Source organism: Pteropus vampyrus, unplaced genomic scaffold (assembly GCF_000151845.1).
Source record: "Pteropus vampyrus isolate Shadow unplaced genomic scaffold, Pvam_2.0 Scaffold71, whole genome shotgun sequence".
Classification (NCBI taxonomy): domain Eukaryota; kingdom Metazoa; phylum Chordata; class Mammalia; order Chiroptera; family Pteropodidae; genus Pteropus; species Pteropus vampyrus.
Genome location: NW_011888852.1, coordinates 2,679,645 through 2,690,611, shown reverse-complemented (window position 1 = coordinate 2,690,611; position 10,967 = coordinate 2,679,645). Strand labels below are relative to the sequence as shown.

Here is a 10,967-nt window from a genome sequence, read left to right as displayed (position 1 = left end):
GAGAGGTGTAATTAGTTCTAGCTGGGGCAACATCAGCAGAAGTCTACTGTGAAGGTTCTAGAAAAGCTTTTGCTTTCCTGATAAGAGTTCCAGTGAAAATAGTGGTGTCTTTCCCTCTTATTCCTGCTTTTAACAGGTATATACTGCCCACAACTGGGATAACCATCTTGCAATGATGTGGTAATAAGGATGAAGGATGCTGGTCCTGATATAGACTGCTGTCAGGAGCATCTGAGTGGAAGATGCCATTTATGGACGCAAGAAACAGTGGAACTGGAATGGATTTGGGGGGAAAAATACTCAAGCACTTAGATTTGGATAGGTTAAATTAAGGTATCTATGAAACAGCTATAAGAAAGCATAGAATGAGAAGTTGTGTTTGTGTGTCTAAAAGAATGGCCTCGTCTAAAGATCAACTTGTTATATGATGACGATTCAAGTCTTGGGAGTGAGATGAGAGCCTCTATTTTATTTAAAGAAGAGTGTCAACGACCAGGTTCTAAGGACTCCAACATTTAGAGCTTAGATAGAAGAAGAGAAATCCCCAAAGGGGATTTAGCAAAGAATCAGACAGAAGTCAAGAGAAGAAAGAATTTTGAGGAAGAAAAAGGCAACAGATTTTGGTGCTATGGAGAAATAAATGAGATGTTGGTCTCCGAGGATATATAGAAGGAAAAACTAGTTCTTGGTGGCCGATCTTATATGTCAAGAAAATAGTATACCTGCTCTAGGGAGATGCCATATCCGGCATAACTTTACTCGGTGAGAAGAATGCCCAAATCTTACTTGTTATTGGTACAATTTAAATATTAACTAAGAATAAAGGCAAAGAATATTTCTTTCTTTTGCTCCTAGTTTCGCTTATAACTGTTGTTGTTGCTGTTGTGTTTAAGGTCTGCCGGAACATCTGTTAATGAAAAAGAGAAGGAAAGGAAAGGAAGAAAGAAAAATGAAAGAACTGAGAGACTAAAGGTCAACTTCTTATTACCAGAATGTCATAATTGGATTAAAACAATGGTCCTAAATATTGAGTTAGAAATGGAAATGTTTCATTAAAAATTAAATGCTTTCTTTATTTTTTGGTAAATACACTGAAAGTATTTGGGGAACGAAGGTTCCGAAAGATGTCATTAAGATGATTGAACCATATAGATGATTATTTGAAAGTTTATCGGCTTCTTATTAAAGGATTATGTGGGGTGAGTTACCTGATCTCGCTGAGCCTTGAAGTTCTCATTTGTAAGATTGGGACAAGAATGACCACCTCAAAGATTATTTGTGAAAACAAACTACAAAACGAGGTATTGACCTAATCCCTAGAACTTCCCAAAGTGCCTTCCTCGAGCCTGTGACCGTCAGTACAGGTTCTCCTGTCACCCAGGAAGGATTTCATGATCTGCTCCTCATGGTTCTGATTTAGCTACATTTCTTTTCATTTAAATAGCAAGTAAGACCTCGATTGCCTCAAAAGGCCTGGGTGAACTCAAATTTGGAAAAACTGAACAAAATATTTTACCTAAAGGAATACACTCCTAGCATAAAGCCATCTCACCTGTGATGTGTTAAAGGCTTCAAAGTTCAGCATCTTCTGCTGACATCAGTTCCAATATTCATTGTCAGCTGCTGCCTTTGTCAGCATCACATAAGAGTCAGCAGTGATGTTATTCTGTTGTCGATTTAGTGCTATTTCTGTGTGTGCATTGCCTAACCACACTTAGGTTTAGTTATGGTTATATTTAACCTTATTCTTCTCAGTAAACCTTTTAAGGCATGCCAAAAACAGTCCTTTATCTCAGTGAGAAAGGTTTTTATAACCGCTTGAAACTTCAAGTTTCTTTCAGGATTGAATAAGATGGCGTGTTTGATAACTCTAACCCTGGGTCAGCATTTTCAAGACGTGGCTCCCATTCCTCTCTGCCCTTTGCCTGCAGTGTCATCCTAGGCCAGTAAGTTGGAACTTTCTTATTTTCTTTAGAAGAAACATCTGAGGTGACCTATATTTTAGGGGTATTATCAAGACGCTATCTCTATAATCCAGAAGCGAGAAACACTATTCGTTTGGCACACTTAGTTTTTGACTGTCTACTATATTTATAGCACTGTGTTAAATACAATAAAGACACAGAAAATAATCAATAGATGCTGACCTTTATGTGCTTATATTATTTAGAATGAGGTAAGAACAGCAATGAACGGTAAGAACACCAACAATATAGCAAGTATTTTATGATCTGTAAGGGGAATCAGAGAAAGAAGAGATTATTCCCACTGGAAAGTTTGCAGCTTCAAGATAAAAATCTAGATTTTTTAAGAATCTAAACGACATCACAGTATTTTCTTCATCACTCCTCACCTTTTTATTTCTCTGTGCATTGATACCTAGGCATTCCCCTGATATACTCTTTATTCCCACATTACCATATGCTTTTGCATCTACGAGTCCATGCGCATACTGTTTCCTTCTCTTAAAATGCTCTTCTCCACCTGGTAAAGGCCATTTATTCTTTAAGTCTGGTTATTTTGTTGCCATCCATGTGGTGGTGTCACTAACACCTCCCTTAATCATTCTGACATATGGGTCCCCAGAGCACCTTATCAATTACTGCTACTAATATTTCATGATGAGTCATTTTTGCATGATGTATGATAGTTATCATTTTAATATGTGTATCTCTGTCCTCAAAAGTGAGAGCTTTTATAAGAAAAGGACCTTGACCTGTCTCCTCAGCAACTAGCAGCATCCCGGCAACATACTAAATGCACATAGTAAATATTTGTGGAAGAAGATAGCATTTGTGTTAGGATTGGCCAGACCAAGCAGGGTGGTTTCCAGTTGCCACACCCTCTCCTGGGAAAATGTCCATTATACCCACAACCGTCTTCTGAAGTATTTCATGCACAGTGGTCGTTCTGTCTTGGCCGTGGTTCACTGGGTCATGGATGGAGACTGAGGCCTAAGGCCTTCATTCACCAAAGCCTTGTAGGTGGTTATGTATATAGATATGTCCTTTACTGATTGGCCGAACCAATCGCCTCCTGAGGAGCTGAACCTTAAGACAAAAGACTTAAGCATGCTCTTTGGTAGATGCAGAGACAGAGTTGCTGACTCATCACGTGGTGAAGCAGAAGCGTTAGAGCCACAGATTCCTCTGCTGAGGAGGCAGTTGATTACTTCCGCTGCTGGATGTATGTGTGTCCAGAACCCCGTTCAAGGGTCCACATTCTTAACTAAACTGGTAATACTGAGTTGTCTTTTCTGTTCCATGCTACCTATGAAAATCTACCCAGGTACAGAAGAGCAAACGTGAGTAATAATAAAATTTATTTTTATTGCTGTTATAGAATGAAGGTTTTTGTCCCTCCCCTTCCCCATCTTCATATGCTGAAGCCTCTCAGTGTAGCTGTATTTGGAGACGGGGCCTCTGAGGAAGTAATTAAGGTGAAGTGAGATGACGAGGCTTCTGATAGGATTGTTGATCTTATAAGAGGAGACACTAGAGAGCTCTCTCTTGCTCTGCATGCATGCCCTGAGGACACCGAGAGAAGGAGGCCATCTGCAAGCTAGGGAGGGACCCCTCACTAGAAACTGAACCCTGCCAGACCAGATCCAGGACTTCTGGCCTCTAGAACTGTGAGAAAATAAGTTTCTGTTTTTTAAGCCACCCAGTCTATGGTATTTTGTTATGACAGCTTAAGAAAATTAATACAGATTTTTGGCACTGTGAATTGAGGTGCTATTGTAACAAATATCTAAAAATACAGACATGGCTTTGGAACTGGGTGATGGGGGTAGCAGCCAGAGAATTTTGAAATGTATGCTATAAAAACCTAGATGGATGTAAAAGGTGATTCTGTTGAGAGCTCGGAAAGAAAAGAGGAAAAATGTAGAGTAAGCCTCCATCATCATAGAGAATATATATTAGCATGAAGAGAATGGTGGTAGAAATGTGAGCATTAAAGACCATTATGGTGAGGTTTCACATGACCAAAAGAAACATGTTATTGGAAACTGAAGGAAAGGCAATCCTTGTTATAAAGTTACAGAGAACTTGGCTGAACTGTGTTCTAGTGTTTTTGTGGAAGTTGGAACTTGCAAGTGATAAAATTAGATATTTTAGCTGAAGAGCTTTCCAAGCAAACTATTAAAGGTATAGACTTGTTTCTCCTTACTGCTTATATTAAAATTCAAAAGGAAAGAGATAAACTAAAAAAAGTAATTTAAAAAAAAGAGAAGAGACAACTAGCAGAGACAACTCCAGTCTGAAATAAAATGTACAGAAGGCTGGAATATGCATTTCCTTCAAAATAGGAAGAACAGCCCCAAAGGTGACTCAGAATTAGTCAGGCCTTCCAGTCCCACCACAGGCCCAGAATGCACAGGTCCAAAAGGCAAGTCTGTCTCTACTTTGGTTTTAAAGGAGAGGCCACGGTCAAGGTTCCAACAAGCCAGGTTGCTGCCATCCATAGCCTTGGAGGTCAGACAACCCAGAACCTTGCGGGTGGAGCTGCCTACCAGTTCTTTGCAGTTAGGGTCAGCCAGCAGAGCCCTGAGGGTGGGACTCTTGCTCAGCAGAGTCACAGGGGTGGGATGCTGCCCAGGGCTGAAGGGGTGGGGTCTTCACTGGAGGAGGTCCAGAAGGAGGAGCCGCAAGCCAGAGAGGGTTATTCTCAGGCTTAAAGGCAAGGAAAGAAAAAGTAAAAATATATGAATGGGACTATATCAAACTAAAAAGCTTCTACACAGCAAAAGAAACTGTCGACAAGGTAAAGAGACAATCATCCGAATGGGAAAATATATTTGCAAGCAATGTCTCCGATAAGGGCCTAATGTCCAAAATATACAAAGAACTCATATAACTCAATAACAACAAAAAAACAAATGATCCAATCAAAAAATAGGCAGAGGACCTGAACAGACACTTCTCCCTAGAGGACATACAAATGGCCAACAAATATATGAAAAGATGCTCAACATCTCTAGCTACTAGGGAAATGCAAATAAAAACCACAATGAGATACCTTCTCACACTTGTTAGAATAGCTGTAATCAACAGGACAAGTAATAACAAATGTTGGAGAGGATGTGGAGAAAAAGGAACCCTCATCCACTGCTGGTGGGACTGCAAATTGGTACAGACACTATGGAAAACAGTATGGAGGTTCCTCCAAAAACTAAGAATTGATTTACCATATGATCCAGCAATCTTTCTACTGGGTATTTACTGCAAAGACTTGAAAATTCATATCCAAAAAGATATTTGCACACCGATGTTCATAGCAGTATCGTTCACAGTGGTCAGGACATGGAAGCAACCGAAGTATCCTACAATAGAGGATTGGCTAAAGAAGCTGTGGTACATATATACAATGGAATATCACTCAGCCATAAGAAGAGATGAAATACCGACATTTTCAACAATGTGGATGGACTGCGAGATAATCATGCTAAGTGAAATAAGCCAGACAAAAAGAGTTGAAAATCACATGATATCACTTATATGTGGGATATAAACCTAAAAGCAACAAATGAACAGGGCAAACAAACAGAGGCTCATGGACATGGACAATAGACTAGTGGTTACCAGAGGAGAGAGGGTGGGGGAAGAGGGGAGGCAGACAGGGTAAAGGGGGTAAAATATGTAGTGACAGAAAAATCTAACTATGGGAAGTGAACACATAGTGTAAATATATATATTCCTCATGGTTAAAATGTACAGGTGAAACTTATTAAATTTTGTTAACCAATGTCACCGTTAAATTAATTAATTAATTATTTTTTTAAGAAAAAGATCTAATAGAATTTGCCTTGCTTGTTTTGAACTTGCTTGGAACAGTACACCCCCTTTGCCCTTCCAATATCTCTCATTTGTAGTGGGAATGTCTCTCCTATGCCTGTTCCACCATTATATTTTGGGAGTATGTAACTCGTCTGGTTTTACAGGTTTACAGCTAGAGGAGAATTTTGCCTCAGGATGAATCATACCTTGTCTCACTTATACCTGATTTTGATGCTATTTAGATGAGACTTTGGACTTTAGACTGTAAAGTTGTTTACGGAATGAGTTAAGACTTTGGGGGCTTTGGGGATGGAATGAATATATTTTGCAAGTGAGAAGGAAATGAATTTTGAGAGATCAGAAGCAGAATGTTATAGTCTTAATATTTCTGTCCTTCCAAAATTCATATATTAAAACTTCACCTGCTATTATGGCTATCTTTGGAGATGGGACCCCTACGGAAGTAATTAAGGTTGAATAACCTGATAGAATTAGTGTCCTTAAAAGAAGAGACACACCAGAGTATTCTCTCTCTGTCTCTCTGTCTCTGTCTGTCTGTCTGTCTGTCTGTCTGTCTGTCTCTCTCCCTCTCTCTCTCTACAGGCCCTGAGGAAAGGCTATGTGAAGACAGAATGAGAAGGTAGCCATCTGAAAACCAAGAGAAGAGCTTTTACCAGGAAACGAGCCCTGCCGGACCTTGATCCGAGACTTCCAGCCCTCAGAACTTTGAAAATATATATTTCTATTATTAAGCCATCCAGACTGTGGCATTTTGTTACGGAAACCTGAACTAAGATAATGCTTACAAAATAATACATAGTAATTATAGAAAATTTAAAAAATATATAGAAACACACAAAGAAGAATAAAATTAACTATCTAAATAACCACAAGAGATAATTCACAGTTTTGGTGTACAGTAATCCCCTTCATCACGGTTTTGCTTTCTGAGGTTTCAGCTCCCTGTGGTCAACTACGGTTTGAAAATATTAAATGGAAATTTTCAGGGGTAAGCAATTCATGAGTTTTAAACCGTGTGCCACATGATGAAATCGTGCCACCTCATTCCACCCTTCCCAGGATGTGAATCATTTCTTTGTCTCACTCATATATGCTATCTAATCGTTAGTCACTTAGAAGCTATCTTCGTTATCAGTTCAGCTGTAGCAGGATCGCGGTGCTTGTGTTCAAGAAACCTTTATTTTACTTAATAATGGCCCCAAAACACAAGAGTAGTGATGCTGTCGATTTGTATATGCCAAAGAGAAATCATAAAGTTCTTTAAGTGAAATGCATGTATGTATATGAAAAAAGATACATTATATACATGTATACACATATACACACATATATGTGTATATACATGTAAAACATACATTATATATGTAAAACATACATTATATATGTATGTACATATAAACATATATGTATACGCATATATAGTTTGGTTCTATTTATGGCATCCACTGGGGGTCTTAGAACATATCCTCCTCAGATAAGGTGGGGGGGCAGCTATTTTATACCATATAAAAACTTGAAGGATAAATTTAACTTTGAGTTTTTTATCACTTAGCTAGTATAAAACAATTGAAATCGACAGTCAAAATTATGTTTCAGAAAGAGAGATCTCAATGTTCTCCAGGTAGAATTGAAAAGTTTAGAAATAATTGGGACAAGTTAGAGGTGGTTTTATCGCATCAGGCTCTACTTCAAAGGCTTCAAACAAGATATTGGGGAGTTAAAAATGGGACATGAAGGTAAGACATTTGAGAAGTACAAATGTTATTGCCTAACAGTATCTGAATGTGAGGATAAGGAATATGGAGAGAAGTTAAATATGATGGAACTTTTAGGTACCTAAAAATATAAATACTAAAAAAATTAACACATTCGAGAAACTGTGGGGAACTATTGCTTAAAAGTTAATGCTTTGGAGACATAACTGCTCAATAATACATATGATTTTGGAACTTATCACCTTTGTGTGTTTTTCTATTTTACAAACTGGTATTAGAATACTAAATGGTCTTCTCTGTCCAGTGGTTACTGGTCCCAAACAATTTTGAAATCCAGCAGAGCAAATTCCATTAGGTTTCAAGGCCTGGGAATAATTCTCTGTGGCTTGAAACTTCCTTCTCTGGTCCTGTGGCTGTGCCATCTGCACCCGTGGCTCTGGCCTCTGCCTCTGCACCTGTTCTCCTACTCTCGGTCATCTTTTTTTATCTTCTTGAACGATAGTACATTTTTGTAGCTGAAGAGTTTTATTGAACTGTTTCCTTCCTGTTGAATTTTTAGATATTTCATCCTATCGCTGTACCTTTTAGGCCAAGACGGCAGTGTTGGTATGATGGTATGACATTCTCAAAAGCCTTGTGGTGTCCTGTGTATGTTGCCTAGACTCACATTGTCAGACAAGAGGGTTCTCCACAGATCTTTCCTGGATAATACCATCTCTATTTCTGTCTTCTGCTGAGATGGTTGTGTGGATCCACGAACCATATGCCTAGCATCTTTGGCACTAACAAAATATTGTCAAGCAGATGGTTGTCACATTGCCTTCTCCTCTATGTGTGTTAAATCTCCTTCTTCCTCTTTCTTATGAGGACACCTGTGATTAGACTTAGGGCTCACTTAAATAATCCAGAATAATTTCTACACCTCAAAATTCTTAACTTAATCACACCTTCAAAGACCATTTTCCAAATAGGGTAACACCCACAGGTTTTGAGGATAAGGATGAAGATATATTTGGGGATATATTTGGGAAGAAAGAATTTGGGAGCTCTTACCAGCCTACCACACCATTTATATCCAATTGAAGGGAACTTAGTCACATTTCATAGCTAGAAGCAAGGATGGCTGAGGGTGCACTCTACCCAGAATCATGTGCCCAACTAACACTTGAGAGTTCCTTAGTGAGGAAGAAGGGTAGAATGGATATTGTGGGGACAATTACTAGTCTCTTCTTCAGCTTTTTTCTATGTATATAAATTAAAGTATTCTTGGTTCTCTAGGGCACTGAAGAAATAAATCAATCCCTCCTCTGTGGAAGTTACCATTTTGGTGCAAATACAAGTACCTGCTAAGTTAGCCTCTCTACTAGGGAGCATTGAACTAGATTTTAAATGATGGCATAAATGGTAAGTAACACATTTTCAGAAAATAAGATGATCTCTGTAGTTTGAAGTGTTCTTTAATGAAGTCCTTTTGGATAAATGAGGCCTAAACTAAGCTTTGGAGGATAAGCAGAGTTTTGAGTAGAGGTGGGCATACTGGCAGGGTTGGTCTAGATGCCTCTATTGGAACATATAACCTTCTGTAGAAGCCTCACTAAAATTGGAAAAGACCTAAACTTTACTTGTTCTTCATCAGTCAGGAACCGAAGAGCCTTCTGGTCATAGTTAATAAATTATGAAAAAATATCTTAGGTGACAAAGTGGATAGTGGGTGTTCAGTGACTAGGAAAAGGTAATGCTGCATTTGAGTAAAGAATAGGAGCAGTTGTTAAAAGAGTAGATCCTAGGAGAAAAAATTTTTTTCTTTGTATCATATCTTTACGAGATGATGAACATTAACTAAACCTGTATTGGTAATCATTTCACAGTACATGTAAATCAAACACCCATCCTGTGTACTTTAAATTTATACAGTGATGTATGTCAATTATTTCTCAATGAAATAGAAAAAGAGAATAGGAAACACTGAAGACTATCAGAGTTTTTTTTTTTTAAAAAAACCTCATTGTTAGTTTTTGAGAACAGGAAAGATGAGTTTGGTATTTGATACTGACAAAAGTCTTGATTGGTCCTCAGAGCAGAATGTATTTCAAGTACATACACACTTAGTCCTTGCTGTACCAAACAATTGGGAGCTAATGTAACACAGAGAGAAAGACAACTTCCCCAACATAAGATCTTGGACTAAAATTTAGAAAACCTCTTCGCTGCTCCTGCCCAATTTTTTATTACCTGCAGATTATTACCTGCAGATGCTGTGAGGGACTTCACAGCATTTTTCTTAATCTCCAGGACAGTACCATCGCCGACTTGCTTCTGTTGGTGCTCAGGCCTACATACTTCTTATGTGTGATAAAATTCGCTGTTGCAGACAGGTGAGAGTAAACGGGGCTAGAGAAAGGAAAGGCACAGGAATGAGTGGGGTGCAGAAGTGGGGATACAAATTGCATGGGGGTTTGTGTGCCAGACTTCCTCTCCCCGACACCTCAGCTGTCTACTTGCCTGTGATCGAAGTAATAAAACAGTAATAATCAGATGCCAATTTACATTGTAATAAAGTAATATGCAGGGATTGAAAAATGAGTGTTGTATCTCTGCTGATGACATCTATCAATATTTCAGACTCTACATTAAAAAAAGGGTAATACCTTTGTTGAATTTAAGTCATCAGAAGCCTAAAGGATGCTTTATTTTTGCACTTTCTAGATGAAATAGGTCCTGAGTGTTTCTTTTCTCTCCAAGATGTGGAAGAAGAAATCCTTAATTGCTCTTTACAAGATGCTTAGAAGTCCTGAGGTGGGCTGCCTAAGATTGGAGCAGGTGGAATTTTTCTACAACTAGTCAGGTGATACAGGACCACTAGTCTTTTGACGTAAGAGTAGGACTTCTGTAAAAGAAATAGACGCCTGGAAATCTACAGCCTCGGCTGCTAAAGCCAGCTCCCTATTTATGCTTAAGAGATGTATGTTTCTGTGACAGATTCCACAGGGAAGGAAGGCCTGTTTGTTAGCATATGTAAGAAGCACAAGCCAGCATTGTGTGTGAGACTCAGAGCTTGCCACTAGAGACGGATTCTCCTCTGAAGGACCATTTATATACAGGCCTGTGGCAGGGCCTAGGACTTGTAAAGGGATAGAGAAAAGAATGGAGGTTTCTGAAAGACTTCTATGCATCCTAATAAAAAGAAGACAATGTCCAATTATTAGAAAGGGTGTTCAGTCTACGGCCATGCCACCCTGAACAAACCCCATCCTGTCTGATCTCGTAAGTTAAGCAGGGGTGGGCCTGGTTAGTACTTGGATGGGAAACCACCTAGGAAGACCAGGTGCTGTAGGTGTAAAAAATAAAAAATAAAATAAAAATAAAAATAAAAATAAAAATAAAACAAGGGATTGTAAGCTGATAAGGTCCTTGCAATCTGTGAGGTCAATCAAGGGTTGCCTCGCCTAAAAAA

At 38.7% G+C, this 10,967-nt stretch overlaps 1 pseudogene; it reads left to right on the top strand.

The window, feature by feature from the left end:
- The first annotated feature begins 10,731 nt into the window (after positions 1 to 10,731).
- LOC111741009 lies at positions 10,732 to 10,850 on the top strand (annotated as a pseudogene).
- The last annotated feature ends 117 nt before the right edge of the window (positions 10,851 to 10,967 follow it).